The following is a 22,617-nucleotide window of genomic DNA, read 5'->3' on the forward strand; positions in this document are numbered from 1 at the left end:
CACCTATGCAGGAGACCTGGATTGAGTTCCTGGCTCCCAGCTTTGACTGTTGCAGACATTTGGCGAGTGAACTGGTGGATGGGAGTTCTCTGTCTCTTGCTGTCTGTCTCAGCCTCTCAAATTAAAAAAAAATCACAGTTCTTTTAGTTTTTTTTTTAAAGTCATATGTACTATTTTCTCTTGCTTCAATCTTTTCTCTTCTAGATCCTCTACAAAGTCTTCAATTCTCTCAGTTAAACTAAGTTCAACTCTCTTAGAAGTTTTCACTTTGTGGCAGCATTTCCTCCTGTTCTCAACTTCCTCTAGTCCACGTCCTTATATCTGTGATTTTTTGAAAATTGTTTGTATTATAAGCTATCCTTTGATACAGTGTTTTCTCTGCTCTACAGTTTTCTTTCACTTAAAAAAATTTCCAGAGCATATATGCTTCCTTTGATAAGAAAGGATATATAGCAAATGATATGAAGAGATGATGTTAAAGTGATATTCACTAACTTACTAGTCAAGCTTTCACAATCACAGGCACACTGAGATACTTTACCTAAGTGAATATAGTAGGTCATCTTCTTTCCATTAAAAAAGAAAGAAGGAGCAAAAGGCAGACTAAGGAGATAAGACATCTACTTTTACAGTCTTGCAAAGATATTACAGAATATTTATAATTCATACCAAAACTCTTTCGTTTGCCCTACACCATCCATCATGTCCCTTTCTGCTACTTGCTGAAAGATCACACTTGCTCTTTCAAATTACATTTGGATAATTTTCATTTCAAATGATAGAGAGGGCTTTGCATGATGTAAAGAAATATTGATATGTGTTTATTACATATTATGCAGGATAATAAATATAGCAAAAGGTCACTCTAGAAAATAATGCTGTGCATAAAATAACTTATACTAGCCTTCCCACGAGTGACATAAAACATAAAAGTACCACAGAAACACTTCTCTTTTAGCTTCTTTTAGTTGATTTTCTTTTCTGTATCACTAAAATACCAAAATCCGACACTTATATAATCACTTGTAAAACCTTTTTAAATGTTTGAAATGCTTAAGTTTTTCTCTTCTTCCTTTAAGAAATATAATTTAGTTGGCAATTTAGTGAAAATCTACTACCTAAAAGACGGCTTGGATTAAAAACAACTATTAGCCAAAGTCTCTTTTCTGCTCTTTAGGTTTGGGGAGGGGACTTTAAAAAAAATATATATATATATATATTTGAAAGGCAGAGTCAGAGAGAGAGAGAGAGAGAGAGAGAGAGAGAACTTCCATCTACTTGTTTACTACTTAAATGGCTGCAGCTATGCCAAGCCAAAGCCAGGAGCCTGGAACTCCTATTTCGGTGGCAGGGGCTCCAGTACCTGTGCCATCTTCTGCCGCTTTCCCAGACACATTAGCAGGGAGCTGGATCAGAAGTGGAGCAGCTGGGTCTTAAACTGCTGCCCACATGGGATGCTGATGTTGCAAGCAGAAGCTTAACCCAATGCACCACAACACCAGCCCCATGGGGAGGGACCTTTTTTTTGTTGTGTTTCATTTTCAGTTATTCAATACAAATGAACCTTTTAGGAGACAGAGGCCAAACTGAATGTGAATGTGAAATATGAACAAGACAGACTTTATTCTCATTAATAAGCTTCTGGACTTTATTAAAACAGAATTTTATAAGAGTAAAGCATTTGAATATTTTGCCATTTTTATTGATAGTTTAGGGGAAAATGTTCTAAAATATTATGCCTTTCCATAAAATGTTAAAAGCTTGCTCTGAAACTAACACAAATGAGATTTACAACCTCCAATAAACACAGAGAGGTGGAAGAGAAAAAAGCAGGAAGAATTTAAATAAAGAGACTCTTGGTATGAGTATTAGTTTTCTAAGGCTGTGGAATAAATTACCACAAATTCAGCAGCTTAAAACAGTACTCATGGGGTGAGTATTTGGCCTAGTGGTTAAGATGCTCATGTCCCACATTGGAGTGCTTGGGTTCCGTTCCCAGCTCTGGCTCCTGACTTCAGCTTCCTGCCAATGCAGACCCTGGGAGGCAGTAATGATGGTAGTGATGGCAGAATTTGTATTCCTGCCACCCATGTGGATTGAGTTTCTAGCTTCCAGCCTCAGCCTGGCCATTGCAGACATTTGAGGAGTGAACCAGAAAATGGGAGATCTCTCTCTCTCTCTCTCTAAAATAAACAAATTAAAAAAACTTTAAGAAACTCATTCATTCTGTTACAGCTTCTGTAATCCAGGAGTTCAATCACAGCTTAGCTGAATCCTCTGCTTGAGATCTTAGTAGGCTGTGATCAAAGCGTCATGTGTTCTCATCTGAGGCTCAGCTTGGGAAAGATCTGCTGCCAAGCTCTCTGAGGTTGTTGGAAGGATTCATTTCCTTGTGACCGAAATCCAGGTAAGTTTCTTCTTCAAGGCAATCAGGAGAGTGGAGAGAAGTCCGCTCAGGGACTTCTATACAAATCGTAAGATAATTGCAGGAGAGAGATCCCGTCATCTTCACCAAATTCTGTTGGTTAGAAGTAACTCATCAGTTCTGTCTGCACTCAAGGGGAAGAAATCATATAGGATGGGAACATGGGAGTCATCCTAGAATGCTGCCTACCACATAGTTGAAACAGTATTTTAACAAAAGGCAATGAAATCCAAGGTAGAGAGTTTACCAGGTAAAATGTCCTTTGATTAGCATACTTGTAGGACTTTACAATTTTCAGATTAGTATGCATGGTATGCATAGGATTCCCCAGTATTTCAAGCATTCTGTTGACTATGCAAAACCTAGCAGGGCATGCAGTACTGGTGTGGCCAGTTTGCAGCTCCTGTCACAGATGGGTTCCATGAATCTAGCCCTGTCCATAGTATATAGAGGCATGCCTGACTACAACACACACAATCCTGGCTCCAAGGATAAATTGTCTATCCTTAAATGAACAGGCGTTGAGACCACAATGACTACAGTCAAATTCCACTACTGAAAGCAGTCATCCTTGAATGTCAGCAGTGAGTTTCATTCATGGGGAAACTCAAGTAGAAATGAAGTTAGGCACTCTTCACGTGAGAAAAAACTGACAAGTCAGATAGTAAAATGTGTAAATGAAAGACTACAGTTCTTGCCTTTGGAGAGCACACCTGTGCTACTTGTTTCAAATGATAATTCTGTCTTCTGTATGCACCTTCTTCAGCATGTGTTCATGAATATGAATGGGATTATGAACATATTTATATACCATGATTATATATAGGTATATGATTATGGATTATTATGTGAGAACTGATGATCAGATACACTTTATATTTTTTCCATATTGTGTAAACAAGAACTAAAGTATACTCCTGTGTTGAAATGAAGTCAGGGGGGCAAAAGATTTATTGGGAAGTAGTACCTGTGAAGATTCAGGATTTGGCAAGGAATGTGGTATATGTACAGCTTGGGTGTGTCAGATGTAATTCTCTTTTATTCTTAAGTTTTAAAATTTAACAATTTTTAAACATTTTGTCTATTAACTTCAAATGTAGACATTATATACATACACATATTATTATTTTTCTTAAAAGCAGAAATATTAATATTACAAAGTAAGGGAATCCTGACAATGATCATAATGTGGGGGAAAGAAGAGTATATTGTCATATACATGATATGATTCAGCTCTTTTATTTATAGCTGCATACATATGTCATGTACATGGTATAATGTAGCTCTTTTATTTATAACTATATACTGAAAGATGTGACATCCAAGCAATTTTTATACTGTATATGTTAACTTCCACAAATAAGAGAAGACGTGATATTTGTCTTTCTGAATGGAATTGGTGATAATTACACCAAGTGAAATAAGCCTAACCTTAAATTTTTTAAAAGATTTGTTTATTTATGTATTTGGAAGTCAGAGTTACACAAAAGTAGAGGAGAGGCAGAGAGAGAAAGAGAGAGAGAGAGTGATTCTGTCCGTTGGTTCACTCCCCAAATGGCTGCAAAGGCTACAGCTGGGCCAATCCAAAGCCAGGAGCCAGGGGTCTCATTTGGGTCTCCCATGTGGGTACAGGGACCCAAGCACTCAAACCATTTTCCACTGATTTCCAGGCACATTAGCAAGAAGGTGGATCAGAAGTGGAGCAGCTAGGATGCAAACTGGTGCCCGTGTGGGATGCCAGTGCTGCAGGTGGCAGTCTTGACAGCTACACCATGGATCTGGCCCCTAATTTTTAATTTAAAAAAAATCAAGAAGATTGATGGTTTTGTAGTATCTGGCCCTTGTTTGTAATGATGAAAGTGATCTCACAGAACTTCAGGGGCTTTGGCAAATTCTCAGAGGTTGTCTCTGTCAGCCCTTCATTTTAGACAGGAATGAATCAAACCACACTGATGGAGGGGAGATTTCCCACCTTTGAGATGGCCCAGGGAGGTGGTTCTACACATCCTTTGCTCACCTATTTCACTAAAATGTCATAAATGTTAAAAATCTTCCTAATTAAATGCCTTGGATTTGCCCCAGGTTGGGAGTGAATTATAATCTCTGGTGGTTTCTTTTTGTCTGGTGGTCCTTCACATGTTGTAGTTCACTACTGTCTTCTTTGCTTCTTAACGAGTTTTCTCCAAGAACAACTCATGCACTGTCTTGGCTTCAGTTCACACCTATAGCACTGCTTCTCAAGTAGGGGTTACTTTGTTACCCAGGAAACATCTGGCGATGTCTGAAGGTACTTTTGGTGGCCATGACTGCAAAGGTGCTACTCATGTCTAAAGGAAAGAGAGCAGAGATGCAGCTAAACATTGTGCAACATTGTATGACACTGTCCCACTGCAAACTCATTCAGCTCAAAATGTCAATAGTGTCAAGGCTGAAAAACCCTGTTCTATAGGGATAACTCCCATCCCACATCTCCTGCCCAGGTTTTAGCCCCAACCACCATGTAGCAGGATGAAGGAGCTTTGCTCAGTTTTCTAAATACAGTAAAAATCAAGGTCATCAGATGAGGAGGTACTGGGAGAAAGGCCAACTTATCCATTAGGCATTATAGTCACAGTGCCTTCCTGGGGCCCACAAGTCTTTCAGGGGTCTATTAAACTGTTTTAATTTTGATTTATTTTGAAATCAGAAAAAAAGATAGAAGCAATGAATACATAATAAAGAATCAAATTCGGATTATATTTGTCTTTATACCAATTAAATAGCAAAACATAATTTTTGGTATTTTTTAATAGAGGAAGAGACCCATAAAGGCAAAAGTGTTTAGGGCCCACAAAAATCATAATGTAGGTCTTTTTTTTTTATTTTTTTTTTATTTATTTATTTATTTTTTTGACAGGCAGAGTGGACAGTGAGAGAGAGAGAGACAGAGAGAAAGGTCTTCCTTTTTGCCGTTGGTTCACCCTCCAATGGCCGCTGCGGCCGGCGCGCTGCGGCCGGCGCACCGCGCTGATCCGATGGCAGGAGCCAGGAGCCAGGTGCTTTTCCTGGTCTCCCATGGGGTGCAGGGCCCAAGCACCTGGGCCGTCCTCCACTGCACTCCCTGGCCACAGCAGAGGGCTGGCCTGGAAGAGGGGCAACCGGGACAGAATCTGGAGCCCCGACCGGGACTAGAACCCGGTGTGCCGGCGCCGCTAGGCGGAGGATTAGCCTAGTGAGCCGCGGCGCCGGCCATAATGTAGGTCTTTTAAGGAGGAGAAAGAGGCACAAGAAATTTCAACAGTGAATGAAGTATGAAATATCCTTGTGGGCAGTGGGAAAGCAGTTTTAGGAAAGAAATGTAGGATTTTTAGAAGACTGCCAAGTGTTATTAAATGCCCATTTGAGGTTGGTATTCATCAATTTATAGGCAGACAAATTTGTCTGGTAGAGTAATTCCTTAGCAAAGCTCAGCTGCATAAGTATGGCACAAAGCAGACAAATATTTGGGATTTTCCAGGGCTGGCCATTTGGAGAAAGGGAGAGAGAAGTAAAGAAGAAAACAGAATTTGCAAAATATTTTTTCAATAATGAATTGAGGGGGCTAACCTAGACAAGGAGTGAAGTAATAACAGAATGAGGTCTTTGAATCAAGGTGGAAAAGTCAACAAATTAAAGACTTGAGTTAAGTTGAAAAACTCTAAACTATGCGTTAGATTTGTGAGATTTGGGGGCAGCTAGTATATTCCCAAATATGCATCCATCAAAAGTTAGAAAACTTGACAATATAGGTAAGTTTCCCTGAGAAGCTCTTGCCAATTTGTCAAGTTTCCTTTAAAATACATTTATGAGAAGGGAAAAACTATGTGCTTTTCTGTTAGCACCTTAGCTTACAGCTAATTGTGATGGAAATCTAATGGGCAAAAAGACCCTGAATGTGGGCCGAGGCAGCAGGCCAATTCAAACAAAGATCTAGTTGCAAATATTGATTCAATTTGCAGGACGGTTGCTGTTTTGCGTGTGTCTCTCAGATTTCATGTGCTGGAAACTTGGTCCCCAATGCGGCAGTGTTGAGAGGTCAGACCTTTGGAAGATGACTGGGCCATGAGGGATTTGCCTTCATGAATAGATTAATCCACTCAAAGACTAGTGGATTATATTGGCAGGGGCTTTGTAAAAACCAAGATCTCTCTGGTAGCTTGCTGTGTCTCACCATATGATGCCATCCACCTTGTCATCATGCACCAGATGCTGATGCCATGCTCTTGGAATTCCAAGTTTTGAGAAACATGAACTACACAGCCTCTATTTTTAATAAATTACCTTGTCTCAGGTATTCAGTTGTAGCAACAGAGAATGGACCAAATTGCCAATTCTAGTATTATTGATTGTTTCTGGTATTAAAAATTGTTTCTATTTACTAGTGTAAGATTTGTAATCATTTGTAGCCATTGAAGAATTTTTAAAGATGCATTTTAGCTAATAAAGTTCAGCTTAGGTTTCATTTTCAATTTGCTATAGCCATTTTACCACAGCTCTTTTGCAATGGATTTGTTACTCCAACACAGTTGAACTTCATTTTCTTTTGTGATTCACTTTCCAGACATTGAACATTATTCAACTGCCTATTTGGAGGTAATTTTCCATGGGTTTTTCACAGTTCTGCACATCTTGTTAGCAAGACAACACTTTTTTTTTTCTGGAGTATCATTTTAAGGATTCTTGTACAGGGAATAGTATCTCCCCAAACTCTCCCTGAGCAAAGAGCAGTAATACTTTCCACTTTAAAAGATTCAGATTCCTTAAGCTCAGTGATCTTCTCCTGTAATGCAATCCACTGTGTGGCAGGTGTCACCTGGTCCTCTTCTCGTCACCCTGTTGGGATTTGGGCTCAGAGAACCTGCACAGAAATGATGATAGTGCATCTACTGCTGCTTCTTTGAGTAATAAGTTATTCATTTCTGACCCGGGAGTCCTGTGTCTTCTACTGGCATCCATTAAACTGTGTCAGATTAAATTGCTAGATTACAGTAGGGTGAAATCTCAGACACATTCATGTCCTTAACACTGTCTAAAATAACTTTATCAAATCAGTTTTAAGAAAACTCTATGAAGTAAAATAATTTCTAAAATACTAAGGACAGAATTTAAAATATATCGGAAAAGCAAAACTTCCCTAACTTGGTTATGAAATTCTTGATCTTTGAGATGTACATAGCATTTATAATTTGAAATACACAAATAATTTTCCATTTAAAAGGTCATATATCCAAAGTATTGAAAAATGTAGAATCCATTAAACTTTAGCTACCCACAATGAAATGGAGTGGCAAAACAGCTGCAGAAAAACTAAAACTAGACTCAATGAAATCTTTGTGCCAATAACCAAAACTGCACGATAATCTCCAAAACCTGTTAAAACCATCCCAGCCAATTTGAATTGCTGTGTATTTTATTAATGGTGAAATAAAGCAAGTTGTTAAATAATTTGGTAAACTGGCAGACACATTTCTCATTCATTGATTTGACCTAGATAAGGAGGGGTGGGAAGTGGAAGAGGGTCCAGAGAACTTGGGGAAGGAAGTGAAAATGGACATGTGAGGTGCACCAAGGCAGATGCCCCCAGCTGTATGACTTTTTTGAGAACACCATCCTGTGGTCAAGGGAATTTCAGAGACAAGTAAGAACTAGTGTTTCTTGGCCTTTCTGCCTTAGGGCTGGCATGAAACAATGTCTTTACTAAGCTAAAACTATGAAAAATTTAGTAGAGGCTCTTGTGGTTAGGAGTTCAAGTTTGCTGACCTGGGTTCAAGATGTGGATTTTACAAGTTTATCTAATCTCTAAGCCTCGGTTTCCCCATCTTAAAAGTAGAAGTAATTAAATCATGCTCTGAGGATTAATTGCAATATGCATTTAAATTGCTTAGAATGATACCTGCCACATAGAAAGTACTTAGTAACCTTAGCAATAGATATCATTAAGATTTTTTTAAATCTGAATTTCAAAGCACTTGATTAAATATACTTATTTTCTCACTTTTGTGTTTTGAAAACTAGGGTGCAGTGGGGAGCACAAAGATATAGCACTTTCTAAAGAGCTAGACTAATACTGGGTGTGATGAATGTGTTTTAGGGGATCCAGATACTGCATACCACTTTGAAAATGTTTAGGTTTTGGCAGAACAACAAACAGATCTTGCACAAACTCTGTCCTTTAATTATGAAATCTATATATATTGAAAGAAAATTAACCCATATGATGTTTTTTAAAAATCCATTTGAAATTAGTAAAATTCTGGTGCTGTAGAAAGTTTTTGATGTTCAAGCAGTCATTACCTCCCACTTTCTTTATAAGTCACCCTCTTCTTCTTTTCCTGTTTGGAAGTTGAGTTATTTGACAGTTAATGTTCACTTAAAGAAAGCCTTCTTGACTTTTAACATCAAGTGCTGCAAAGCCAGCTTAAGAGCATGACTCAGTATTCCTGGAGATGAAATTATTGTCTTTGGTGTTATTATTGTCAAACAGGCAACACTTTGAAGGGAGAAGAATGTCCTTTGGTGAATCATGCCTCCTTCTCTGAAAATGGGTGGAAATTAGGGCAAGATCAGGTACTATTATTACTCTTTCCATCAATACTCTTACTGGCTACAGTTTGTTAAACATCTACTATGTGAATGGCACCTAACTTATACTTAATTACAATTTAACTTTCACAACGTCCCTATGATGCAAAAAATATTACCACCTTTTTGTTGATGAGGAAGTAGGTTTAGAGAGTTTAAAGAACTTGCTCAATATAACCCAGTTCATATGTGACAGAGCCATATCTTGTACATGGAATACTGAGTCACTTTGTGCTTTAACTGCTCCTGAAACAGCTTTGGTCCTAGATCATTAGCATTCTGGATACATTCCAGGAGTGGCATGAGTCACACCACAATCTAGTGACAAAGAAGGAAATGAAGGCTCAGAGGAGAGGGAGGATGGCATGATAACCTGAAACCAGCATACTCTCTCAGGTTCAACATTATTCAAAATTTTGGTTGTAGATAGTTACAGCTGCTAAGGACCCTGTAATCCAATGAGTAGAAAGGATAAAAGTGTTCCTAAGTCCTGCCACTTAGGATTCTATTTAAGGATTCCGAAGACAGACAAAAGAGTGTCCTGGGTCTTGTCTCTAAGATTGACCTTTTAAAGAATGAAATTAAGGTTAAGTAGGCATAGCTTACATGAGTTGGGGTACAGTTCAGCTGTGAGTGGCAGAAAACCCTATTGAGCAGCAGCTTAAATACACAAGGATTAGTCTTGCAAATAAAGGCTGTCATGTGTAGCTGGTGTGAAGCTCCACAGTGAATTTCACCCTTTGAAAAATGCTTGTTCATGACTGTTGCCCTCTCTCATCTGTAGCTTTGTCATCTTTATCATGTGGACCATGATGGTTGCTCAAGCTTCCAATGACCTAAGATCAAGTTAGGAACAGGAAGAATGGGTGATGAAACTTTTGTTTTTATTCCAAGGACACTTTCAAAATGTTTCTCACATCAATTTTTTTAATTAACTAATTTATTTTTTAAGGAATACAAATTTCATAAGCACAACTTTAGGAATATAGTTATTCTTCCCACCATACCCGCCCTCCCACCCACACTCCCATCCCTCCTCCTCTCTCTCCCCTTCCCAGTCTTATTCTCCATTAAGATTCATTTTCAATTAACTTTATACACGGAAGACAAACTCTACACTAAGTAAAAATTTCAACAATTTGTACACACATGCACACACACAAAAAAGCTGTTTCAGAACTAGTTTTACAATTAACTCTCATAATACAACTCATTGAGGACAGAGGTCCTGCATGGGAAGTTAGTACACAGTGACTCCTGTTGTTAATTTAACAATTAACACTCTTATGTATGACATCTGTAACCACCCTGAGGCTCTTGACATGAGCTGCCTAGGCTATGGAAGCCTTTTGAGTCCATAGTTTCCATCAGTATTTAGGCAAGGGCATAAGCAAAGTGGAAGTTCTCTCCTCCCTTTAGAGAAAAGCACATCCTTCTTTGATTACCACTTCTTTCTGTTGGGGTCTCACTCACAGAGATCCTTCATGTAGAACATTTTTTTCCATGAGGTCTTGGCTTTCCATGACTGAAATGTTCTCATAGACTTTTCAGCCAGACCAGGAAGCCTTAAGGGCTGATGTCACAGTGTTACTTAAAATGATTATCATTTTTTTTTTGGACAGGCAGAGTGGACAGTGAGAAAGAGAGACAGAGAGAAAGGTCTTCCTTTTCCATTGGTTCACCCCCCAATGGCGGCTGCAGCCGGTGCACTGTGGCCGGCGCACCACACTGATCCGAAGCCAGGAATCAGGTGCTTCTCCTGGTCTCCCATGCGGGTGCAGGGCCCAAACACTTGGGCCATCCTCCACTGCCTTCCTGGGCCACAGCAGAGAGCTGGACTGGAAGAGGAGCAACCGCGACAGAATCCGGCGCCCCGACCGGGACTAGAACCTGGTGTGCTGGCACCGCAGGCCAAGGATTAGCCTATTGAGCAGTGGCACCAGCCAAAGTGATTATCATTCTATCAGTCTGCTGTGTGGACTGCTTCCTATGTTGGAACATTCTCTCCTTTTTAATTTTATTATTATCACCAGACACTTGATCCTATTTATATGATCACTTAAACACTTAATCCTATTTATATGTTCACCTTAACACTTAATGTGATCACTTTAACACTTAAGATGGCATTTTTACCACCAATCTTAATGGGATTTGGGGTCCCAGGACAAGCTCTTATACTGTACCCTTAGAAGTAAGTCCATAGGAATGTATACAGAACTATACAGCTTTACAGTTACAAACTTCCTCCCCCCTCTCTTATTCACACTCTTATTTTTTACTGAGCTCTATTTTCGTGGACTTTATACACATATGTTTAACTATATGTTAAAGAGTTCAACAAATAGTATGAAGAAAAAAATGAAAAAACAAACAAACAAACAAACAAAAAACAAAACTGTTCCTCGACAGTCAAGACAAGGGCAACTCAAATCATTCCTTGAGTTGTGTCAATTTCACTTCTACAGATTTCGTTTTAGGTCCCATACTAATTCTTTCTGCATTCATGTGTCCAGAACTTAGTTACTCTACCACAAGTAGATGCAAGAGAAGAAAATAAAATGTAGTCATCATTCTTGGTGATCATATGTCTGGATTAAAGTCATGAGACTGATGCTAGGGAAGAAGCACAAAACAGATAGTTGGGACAATTCAACCTCATTGCTTTATACACAGAAGCTAAGCCAGGTCAGTCTTGTTTGGTTCTGAAAAAAAAGTAAAGGGGCACTGTTAATGAGAGAGAGGAGAACTGAGGGATTATGGAGTATTTGTTTATAATACAGCATTTGAAAATGTTGCCTCGATCCAGTTTTAAGGCCCCATGTGGAGTCCACTCTGTCTCCTTTTTTGAGAAACCAGTTAAAGCCACACACCCAACCAGCTTCTTTATCAGGTTCTCACACCCCTGACCACAATATACATACCCTCATTCCCCCATGGCTATGTACCAGACAACCAGGGACAGCTTCTGTATCTCAGAGCCTGCTGAAATCCTTCAAGCTAGTGAATCTGAAGCTTTCTATCTGGGCTCACTCGTTCCTTCCTGTGAAAAAGGGCATTAGTCCACAGTTCTCTTCTCTCCCTGTGTATTATGACCAATCCTACTGGTGTCCCGTAACGACCTTGCAGAAAATACTGTGTTCTTCCCTGGGTACTATGAGAAACTGTAAAATCTTCTTGGTTTCTTGCTGTTAATCCACATCTGGCCTCACATATTTCAAGAAGTTATCATTGTTAAAACAGTAGTTAAATCATAATGATAGCTCTAAGAGTCAAAGGGATCACATAAACAAGACTAGTGTCTGCTAATACTAACTGATAGAATTAAGTAGGAGAGAATGATCCAACATGGGAAGTGGGATGCACAGCAGACTCATAGAATGGCAGATGTCCTAAACAGTGCTCTGGCCTCAGAATCAGCCCTTAAGGCATTCAGATCTGGCTGAAGAGCCCATGAGAGTATTTTAGGCATGGAAAGCCAAGACACCCTGGCAAAACAAAAGACCTAAATGAAAGACCTCTGCGAGTGAGATCCCAGTGGAAAGAACAAGTCATCAAAGAAGGAGGTACCTTTCTCTGAAGGGAGGAGAGAACTTCCACTTTGACTATGACCTTGTCTAAATAAGATCGGAGTCAGTGAGCTCAAAATGTTTCCATAGCCTTGGCAACTCATGACAAGAGCCTAGGGTGATTACTGATGCCATAAACAAGAGTGTCAATTTGTGAAGTCAACAACAGGAGTCACTGTGCACTTACTCCTCATGTAGGATCTCTGTCCTTAATGTGTTGTACAATGTGAATTAATGCTATAACTAGTATTAAACAGTATTTTACACTTTGTGTTTCAGTGTGGGTGCAAACTGTTGAAATCTTTACTTAATATATACTAAATTGATCTTCTGTATATAAAGATAATTGAAAATTAATCTTGATGCGAATGGAATGGGAAAGGGAGCAGGAGATGAGAGGGTTGCAGGTGGGAGGGAAGTTATGGGGGGGAAAGCCATCGTAATACATAAACTGTACTTTGGAAATTTATATTTATTAAATAAAAGTTAAAAAACAGTAGTTAATTACTGAGTTGAGAAAGTAGGTAAACATGTATTGAACATAAATGCTTTCCTAATTATAACTTTTGAGGCACAAATAAAATAACAGATACAACTTTATTTATATAATATTTATATTATTTATATAATATTTTTATTTTCAACTTACAAAAAATTATACATATTTATGGGATACCAGGTGATGTTTCAATATATGTATACAATGTGTTATATCCAATCAAGGTAAACATAACTATATCTTCAAATATTTATCAATTCTTTATGGAAAACTTGCTTTCTACATTTTTACACAAATATATACAGTACATTACACAAATATACAGTACAATAGTCACTGTACTTTGCAAGAGAACACAGGAATTTCTTATTCCTACCTAGCTAAAATGTAATGACAATCAGTCTTTCCACATGCTTTCCTATCCCTAGTATTCCCAGCTTTTACGAACCACCATGATATTCTGAACTTCTATGAAATCACTTTATTTTATACCCCATATGTTAGTAAGATCATACAGTACTTGCCTTTCTGTGCCTGGTTTATTCCACCTAGCATAATGACCTCCACGTCTACTCATGTTGTTGCATAAGATGAGGTTTCAGACATTTTTATGGCTAAAGAGAATTCCATTGTGTCTACATACCATATTTTCTTCATCCATTCCTCAGTGAGTGAGCATTTAGGTTGTTCCCATTTCTTGAATGCTATGAATAGTGCTACAGTAAACATCAGAGGGCAGATTCTCTTCAACAGATTGATTTCACTTCCCTTGCATGTACACCCAATAATTGGATTGCTGGATCATATGGTTGTCCTATTTTTAGTTTTTTGAGGAACCTCCATACTATTTTCCACAGCACTGTACTAATTTACATCCTCACCAACAGTGTATAAGGGTTCCCTTTTTGGGAAATAAAAAAATTACAAGAAACAAATGAAGATGACAACACAGCATATAAAAACTTAAGGGATTCAGCAAAAACAGTGTTAAGAGGGAAGTTTCTGGCAATTAGTGCTTACATAAAAATATTGGAAAGGCATCAAATAAATGATCTATCAATGCATCTCAAGTATGTAGAAAAACAAGAACAAACCCAACCCCAAATTTGCAGAAGGAAAGAAATAATTAAAATTAGAGAGTAAATAAACAAAATTAAAACAAAAAATACAAAAGATCGTGAAATAAAGTGCTGTTTTTTTGAAAAAATAAAACAAATTGATACACAATTGGCCTAACTTACCAAAAAAGAAAAATAGAGAATGCCCAAAGTAATAAAGTCAGAGAAGAAAAGGGAGATATCCCTACCTTACATCTTATACAAAAATCAACTTAAAGTGGATCAAGATTCTTAATCTAAGACCTGATGCCATCAAATAGGCAAAGGGACATGAACAGGCATTTTTCAAAGGGTGAAATTCAAATAGCCAACAGACACATTAAAAAATACTCAGGATCACTAGCTATCAGGGAAATGCAAATCAAAACCACAATGAGGTTTCACATCACCACAGTTAGAATGACTATCATCCAAAAATCAGAAAACAATAAATGCTGGTGGGGATGTGGGGGAAAAGGTGCCCTAATCCACTCTTGATGGGAATGTAAACTAGTACAATCATGGAAGACAGTATGGAGATTTCCCAAAAATCTTAAAATAGATCTACCATATGACCCACCCATCCCACTCCTTGGAATTTGCCCAAATGAAATGAAATCAGCATATGAAAGAGTTACCTATACCCACATGTTATGGCAGTTCAATTCCCAATAGCTAAGATATAGCATCAACCCAGATGTCCATCAACTGATGACTGGATAAAGAAAATGTGGTATACATATACTATAGAATACTGCTCAATTGTAAAAAAGAATGAAATCCTGTCTTTTGCAACACAATTGTTGTAACTGAAAACCATTATGCTTAGTGAAATAAGCCAATCTCAAAAAGACAAATATTCTATGGTTTCTCTGATATGTGGCAGTTAATACAGAATACAAAAAATGTATTGGAGTGAAATAGACATTTTGTGATATGATTGTCATTTTTAGCTCTTGTTATACTCCTGTGGAACTGTGGTCTTCCTTCTTTTTACTTGTTGAATATTATGGTTAGTGGTGAATTAAGCCTGTGAATATAGAGTATATTAACATCATGTCTTTGCAAAAATTGATGAAAAGAACAGAAGGGAGGGAAGGAGCATGCTTGGGTGGGGAGGAGGAAGGGAGGGAAATGTGGTTGTCTCCTTGGAATTGTACCTATGGAACGCACAAAATCTGTTCTCTTTATATTAATAAAAAACTGTTCCCTTTTCTCCACATCCTCACCAATGTTTGCTATCATTTGTCGTTTTAATAACAGCAATTCTAACTAACATGAAGTGATATCTCACTGTGGAATTGACTTATATTTCCCTGATAATTAGTTATATTTAGCACTTTCCAGGTACCTGTTGGCTATTTGTAGGTCATCCTTTGAGAAATGTTTGTTTAAATCCACTGCCCTTGTTTAAATTGGAGAAGTTGTATATTTTTGCTATGAAGAAAAATTGCAATCTATACATCAGACAAGGGGCTAATAAGCACAATATATAAGAAACACAATAACTCAATAGCAAACACCCCAAATAATCCAATTAAAATGAGAAGTGGATCTAAACACACATTTCTCACAGGAAGACATACAAATGGCCAACAGGCATATGAACAAATGCTCAACACCGATAATCATCATGGGAATGCAAAGCAAAACCACGATGAAATGCTGCCTTGCTATTATCAAGAAGACAAAAGATAACAAGTTTTTTCAAGGATGTGGAGAAAAGAGAACTCTTAATACTCTGTTGGTTTGAATGTAAATTAGTACAGCCATTGTGGAAAACAGTGTGGACGTTTTTCAAAAAACCAAAAATAGAACTACCATATGACTGTAGTCCCACTCCTGGGTATATGTCCAAGGGAAATGAAATCCATCTGTTGACCATACATCTACACTTCCATGTTTATTGCAGCACTATTCACAATAGCCAAGAAATGGAAACAACCTAAGTGTCTATCCATTGGTGATGGATAAAGAAAGTATGGTACATATGTGTATATATATATATACACAAAATAACAATATTCAGTCATAAAAAGTATGAAATCTCATCATTTGCATCAGAATAGCTAGAACTGGAGGTCATTATGTTAAGTGAAATAAGCCAAGCACAGAAAGACAAATACTGAATGATTTCACTCATATGTGGAATCTAAAAAGTTAATCTGAGGCTGGCATTGAGGTGCAGCAGATTAAGGTAATGGACACAATGTCAGTATCTCATATCAGAGTGCCGGTTCAAGTCCCAGCTGTTTGCACTTGACCCAGCTCACTGCTAATGCATCTGAGAAAGCAACGGATGGTGGCCCAAGTCCGTGGGCCCCTGCCACCTATGTGAGAGACCTTAATGGAGTTCTGGTTCCTGGTTTCAACTTGGTCCAGCCCAGGCTGTTGTATCCATTTGAGCATCTCTCTCTCACTCTCTCTCTCTCTCTCTCTTTGCTTTTCAAATAAATAAATGAATGAATAAATCTTTTTTAAAAGTTCACATTGTAGAAGTTGAGAGTATAGTGGTGATGACCGGAGATGAGAAGGAAATGGGTTTGGAATGTAAGTTTGATTAATGGGTTCTACATTATAGTTAGATAGGAATAAGAAGTTTTGGGGTTCTATTGATAATAAGGTGACTATAGATATTAATGTACTGGATATTTCTCTAAAAACCTAGAGGATAGGATTTTGAATGTTTCGCCATAAGGAAATGTTAAATGTTTGAGGAGATACATATGTTTATATGGACTGGACATTATATAATGCATATCTGTATCCAAAAATCGCATATTATCCTACAAATATGTAGAAATTTTACATGTCTGTTAAAAATTCTTTAAAATATTTAAAAATGCACATTTGAACATCATTAGTCAGCAGAGAAATACTAATACAAATCACAATGAAATGTGACTTCACACTTAAGTAGAATCATAATTTTTAAAAATTAGTTATTTTTATTTATTTGAAAGATGGAGAGTCATAGATAGAGATAGACAGAGAAATCAGTCATCTGCTGTTTCAATCCCCAAAATGTCTGCAAAGCCAAATCTGGGAGCCAGAAACTCACCCCAGTGTGAACACTGGCAGGAAGCTGGAATTGGGAATGCAGATGCAATCTGAATCCATGCATTTGGGATGGAGGCATTCAAGTAGCACTCTAATCACTGCACCAAAACCCACCCCTACAATTTGTTTAAATGAAAATGACAATTGTTGGTGAGGATGTGGAAGAATTGTACAACCACTTTGAAAAAGTGTCTGGCATTTCCCAAGACATTAAACATCAAGTCCACTTTACTTAGCAATTCCACTCCTAGGTACATACCCAAGAGAAATGAAAATACATTTTCATACAAAAACTTCCACAAGAATGTCCACAGTAGCATTATTCATAAGAGTCAAAAAGTGAAAACTAGCCAAAATGTTCATCCGTGTATGAAATGGATAGATGAATGTGTTATATCCATACAATGGATAATTATTGAACCATAAAAAAGAATCAAGTGCTGACACAAGCTACACCATGGATGAATCTTTAAAATATTGCATTAAGTCAAAGAGGTCAGTCATAAAAGATCACATATTATACGACTACATTTATATGAGACTTTTAGACTATCCAAATCTGTCAAGACAGAAAGAAAATTAGTGGATGTCTAGGATGGAAAGGGTGACGGGGGTAAAAAGGTCATATAGCTAAAGGGTACAAAGTTTCTTTTTGAAGGAATTGAAATGTTTGAAAGTTGATTGTGGTGACGGTTGCAAAACTGTGACTAAATCAAAAAACCATGACTTGTACTCTGTAAATGTATGAATGATATGGCATATGAATTACATCTCCACAAAGTTGTTACGCACCCCTTCCAAAATGAAAAAGTCAAAAACAAAGAAATAAAAACCCAAAGGGAAACTGGAAATTGGAGTGGTCTTCTGATCCCAACACGACAGCTGTTCTGGAGGAAATGAGTTTCAGTAAGGAAGCAACTAGAATAACGTTCAAATGGAAAAGGGAGTCATGGCCTTGGCCTCCCAAAAGATGGTGAGGCAGAACATAAAGCTAGACCCTTGAAAGGCTACGCTCCTGGAGAGAGGGCAGGTGACCAAACAACCCATTTGCTGGAAAAAGGAAACGACAAGGAAAATTGTCTCTGCCTGAGCTCTGCTATGCAAGGATTTCCCTTAGAACTCATAGCCATACTCCTGCCCTAGTGTGTGGTCGAGGATTCTTTATACTTCCTATGCCATTGAGAGGGCCTTAGCAGAAAGATTAATATAAAGTGGCTCTGGATTGGCACCTTGATTTGCTACATGTAGAAAAAGCAAAAGAAAATTCTCTGGAAGGACAAAGAAACTCCAAAATGTTCATGGAAAAAAAAATGTCATTCTTTAATTACATTTTATTTTATTGGAGCAAAACCAGTGGTAATTCATGCATAGTTTTTTTCATAATATGCATTTTCTGTGAGCTTTGTGAACACCCCTCATGTGCCCCCTGAATCCAAGCTCCCTTGGGATTGTCACGGACAAAGCCCATCCAGCATAGGTTCAAAGAACAAAGGACCAGAAAATATTTCTTGCCAATTATTAAAGTAAGATAGAGCCACAGCTCTAGAACGTTAAGGCGTTTTCGTTGCGCTGGGCCTGGAAGCAAGTGGTGAGGATACAGTAAATTAGCCCAGGTGTGAAAATTTAAGGTCATTTTGAGAATTCACATTATGTTTTGGGAAAAAATTGAAGCTTGGGGCAGGGTGGAAGTTGCTTTTAAGCCAGAAAGCAATGGGAATAAATTTGTCTACTGGAAATATAACTCTGGTTGTAATAAGGAGTATGGATCAAAGTAAGGAAGAGACCTGTCCTAGAAAAAGGAAGAGGAAGCAGTTGATGGAAAAAGAAAGTTGGATGAAAGGTCCTAGGGAGGAAATGAGTCACTGACAGGTAGGTTGATATGGAGGATCGAGACTTGAGAGTTCCTTCTGATAATTGATTGGCTATAGATGTGAGAGTGTAATGTTTTGAATGGCTTTAAGGTTTATTGTAGGATTAACCTTAACTCGATTAACAGAGATAAATAGTGGAGGAGCAACAATTCATGGGGGCATGACCTTTTTTTTTTTTGAAATCCATATCTTGCATTTCTTCTATCTCATCATCTTCATAATCTTGTATTGGATGTTCATTTGGGAGCGTCATAATGTCTTCCTTGTTCTTGTTTCCTTGGTTTCTGCATTTATTGTTTGGCATTTGGAAATATTCTTTGGTTTCTTCTTTTTTTTTTTTTTTTCCTCACTTTTTTCGTTATACTAAGACTCTAGATTAAGTGGACTGTCTGCTTCTGGTGAATCTCTAGAGGCTTGTGGCGGGTGTGGCCAGAGAGCTCTGTTCAGTTCTTCAGGGTTAAGGTTGTGCCAAAGGTGACACACCCAGGTTAGGCATGGTAAATCAATCTCTCTCTCTCTCTTTCTTTCATTTTTATTCAGAAGGGAAGTAATTCTGCTCAGCTGAGCTCTTCTCCTTGATGGTGATCAGTGACTGAGTGCTAGTTCCAGTGGGTATAATATTTGTCTGCTCTGTCCCAAGGACCACACAAAGGATCTGTGCAGTCCTCAGTATAAGCTCAGATTCCCCTGCAATGTCTCTCACAGCGTAGCCAAAGCCACCCAAATTTGTGGCGTCTCCCACCGAGACTACTCACGTCTCAGCCACACGTAAGTTCTCTCACACACCCTCAGGTTTTTTTTTTTTTCCACAGTCCTGGTTCATAAGCTCCACACATTCACTAGGTCTTAGTCTCCTGTTATTTCTCCCCACCAGAGTCAGGTTTTTCTGTTTGGCTGAGGGCAGGCACAGCCCTGAGCTGGCGCAGCTGTTATGTATGTACAAAATGGCGTCTGCTCTATTGTCTTGCACACCTTTGTAAGGTGAGTGGAGAGAAGGAATCGTGTCTGTACTGGTCCCTTTTATTTTTTTTTTCCTCTCCTCTAGTTAGGCTGGTGTACTTACCCCCATGGGGCTTCAAGCCTCATTCCCTCTAGGCTCTTCCTGTCACTTTCCCGCCAGTGTCTCGGGCTACTTCGGTTTCGCCTCACCTCCCTTCCAGCGCTGGTGCATAGACTTGGCAGCTGGGGTCCCAAGCTGTGGGCACCCGTACCCTCCATGTAGGTCCAACTGTGTCCCACTAATTCCGGAAGAGTTTCCTCTGCAGTTTTTTCCCTAACTCTTCCCCGAGACTATAGTATCTCCACTTTTATTAAACTATCTTTCCCGGGACTATCAGTGAGTTCCCTCCATATTCCACCATCTTGGAGCCCTCCCAGTAGATTTTGTTTAAAAAATAGATTTTTAAATAAAATTAAAAGATAAACATATTTTGGTACAGAAAATTTTGAAATCCACATACATGAGGAGTCTTCCAAAAGTTCATGGAAAATGAATATTATAAAAAAACTATGTATGGATTTCATTTTTTTATACGCAAATCGCCTGATCTTTTAATTTCAGTTTTCCACAGGATTTTGACCCATATGTTTAAAAAGAAGTCTGATAACTGATCTCAGCAAAATAAAAATTATAAAAAGAAAAATAAAAGACTAAAAAATCATTAAATGCAAAATATATGGAAATCAACAAAACCAAAAGATGATCTTTCAAATGAACAAATAAAATTTACAACCTTCTGATGTGACAGAGAAAGAAATTAAAGACAAAATGAACAAACAACTAATCCTAGGAATAAGCAAGGGATATTTACAACAGTGCATGATGCAAAAATTGGTAAAACTGAATAGATAAATAGACAAAACCACAATTATAGTTGGAGCATTCAAAAGTCTGCCCTCAACAACTTCTAGATCAAAATCAGCAAGGATATAGAACTCAATAATCAGCTAACAGGATTTGATAGAACATCCCACCAATAACAGTAGAACACTTTTCAAGTGTCTATTAAATATTCACCAAGATAAACTATAGTCTATGTCTTAAAACAAACCTCAAATGTTTAAAAATTGAAATCATACAAAGAATGCTCTCTGGCCACAATGAAATCACACTAATCAAAAGCAGAAAGATAAGAGAGAACTCTCCAAACACTTGGAAATTAAATAAAATACTTTGAAATAATCCATAGGTCAAAGAGAAAACTTCAAAGGAAATTTAAAACACACAAAACTAAATGAAAATACAACATGTCAAAATATGTGCAATGCAGCTGAAGTAGTGCTGAGAAACAATTTATATCACTAAATGTTTATATCAGAAAAGAGGAAAGTTCTTTAATAATGCAAGTTTTATATCAACTAATGCGAGTTTTTAAGAAATTAGGAAAAGAAGAGCAAAATAAAGGCAAAGAAAACAGAAGGAAGGAATATAGGAAAAGGAGAAATAAATCAAAAACAGGAAAACAAAACAGAAAATCAATGAAACAAAATCTTTCCTTTGAAAGATCAATACAATTGACAAAAAGAGTTAAGACATCATTACCAATAATAGAAATGAAATTGGTTATCACTTGTAGTCATTAGTAAGGACAAATAATGGAATACTATGAATAATTTTATACATATAAATTGAACAACTTAAATGAATTGGATCAATTCCTCAAAAGATACAAATTACCCAAAACTCAACCAATATAAAATAGACACTTTAAGTGGTACTGTAACAAAAAATTAGAATTTGTAATTAAAACCTCCCTCTAAAAATATAAGCTGAGCCACATGTTTCCACTAAAGAATATTACCATTTAAAGAAAAATTAACACCAATGTTATATAATGTCTCCCAGAAAATAGAACAGGGAATGCTTCATAACTCATTTAATGAGGCTAGTATTATCCTGATATTAAAACCAGACAAAGCACAACAAAGAAAACTACTGACCAATATCTCTCATCTTGTTGCATACAAAATCCTTAAAATATTGTCAAATTGTAACCAGCAATGTCTACAAAGAAGTGTGCATCCTAACTATATCAGTTTTCTATTGCTGGCATAACAAATGACCACAAACTTAGTGGCTCGAAACAATACATATTATCTTACAGTTTTGTGGGTTAGAAATCTAACATGGATCTCACTGAGCTAAAATCAAAGTATTGGCTACATTCCTTTCTGGAAGCTGTGGGGAGAATCTGTTTCCTTGGCTTTATCAGGTTCCAGAGGCCACCCACATTCCTTGGCTCATGGCTCCCTTCTTTCAACTGCCCAGCCAGCAAGCAACATTGCAGCTTCCTAGCCCTTCTTCCACACTTACATCTCCTGGCCGCAGCTGGGCCAGATTCTCTGGTTTTAAGGATTCAGGTGATTAGAATGGACACACACAATCAATCAAGCATAATCTTCTAGTCCCAAGGTCTTTAGCCTTAATCACATCCCCAGTAGTTGCTTTCCCATAGAGGTTACATATTCATAGTTTCTTGGGATTCAGGGATTGATA

The 22,617-nt window shown here is 37.8% G+C and overlaps 1 long non-coding RNA gene across 3 annotated transcripts in view; it reads left to right on the forward strand.

Moving 5' to 3' along the window:
- The window catches only part of LOC149119590 (uncharacterized), a 134,720-nt gene that overhangs the window by 44,209 nt on the left and 67,894 nt on the right, over positions 1 to 22,617 (forward strand). The window contains exons 4-5 of one of the 3 annotated variants that reach the window (XR_016227874.1): positions 2,236 to 2,407; positions 4,096 to 4,397. The exons of 1 other annotated variant lie outside the window; for it this stretch is intronic. This is a non-coding gene — a long non-coding RNA (uncharacterized LOC149119590). Of the gene's footprint in view, positions 1 to 2,235; positions 2,408 to 4,095; positions 4,398 to 22,617 lie in introns of those variants that run through there. One more of the 3 variants, XR_016227875.1, reaches the window with a different exon arrangement.

This window comes from Oryctolagus cuniculus, chromosome X (assembly GCF_051225735.1).
Source record: "Oryctolagus cuniculus isolate XC-2025 breed Fujian yellow rabbit chromosome X, ASM5122573v1, whole genome shotgun sequence".
In the NCBI taxonomy this organism is placed as follows: domain Eukaryota; kingdom Metazoa; phylum Chordata; class Mammalia; order Lagomorpha; family Leporidae; genus Oryctolagus; species Oryctolagus cuniculus.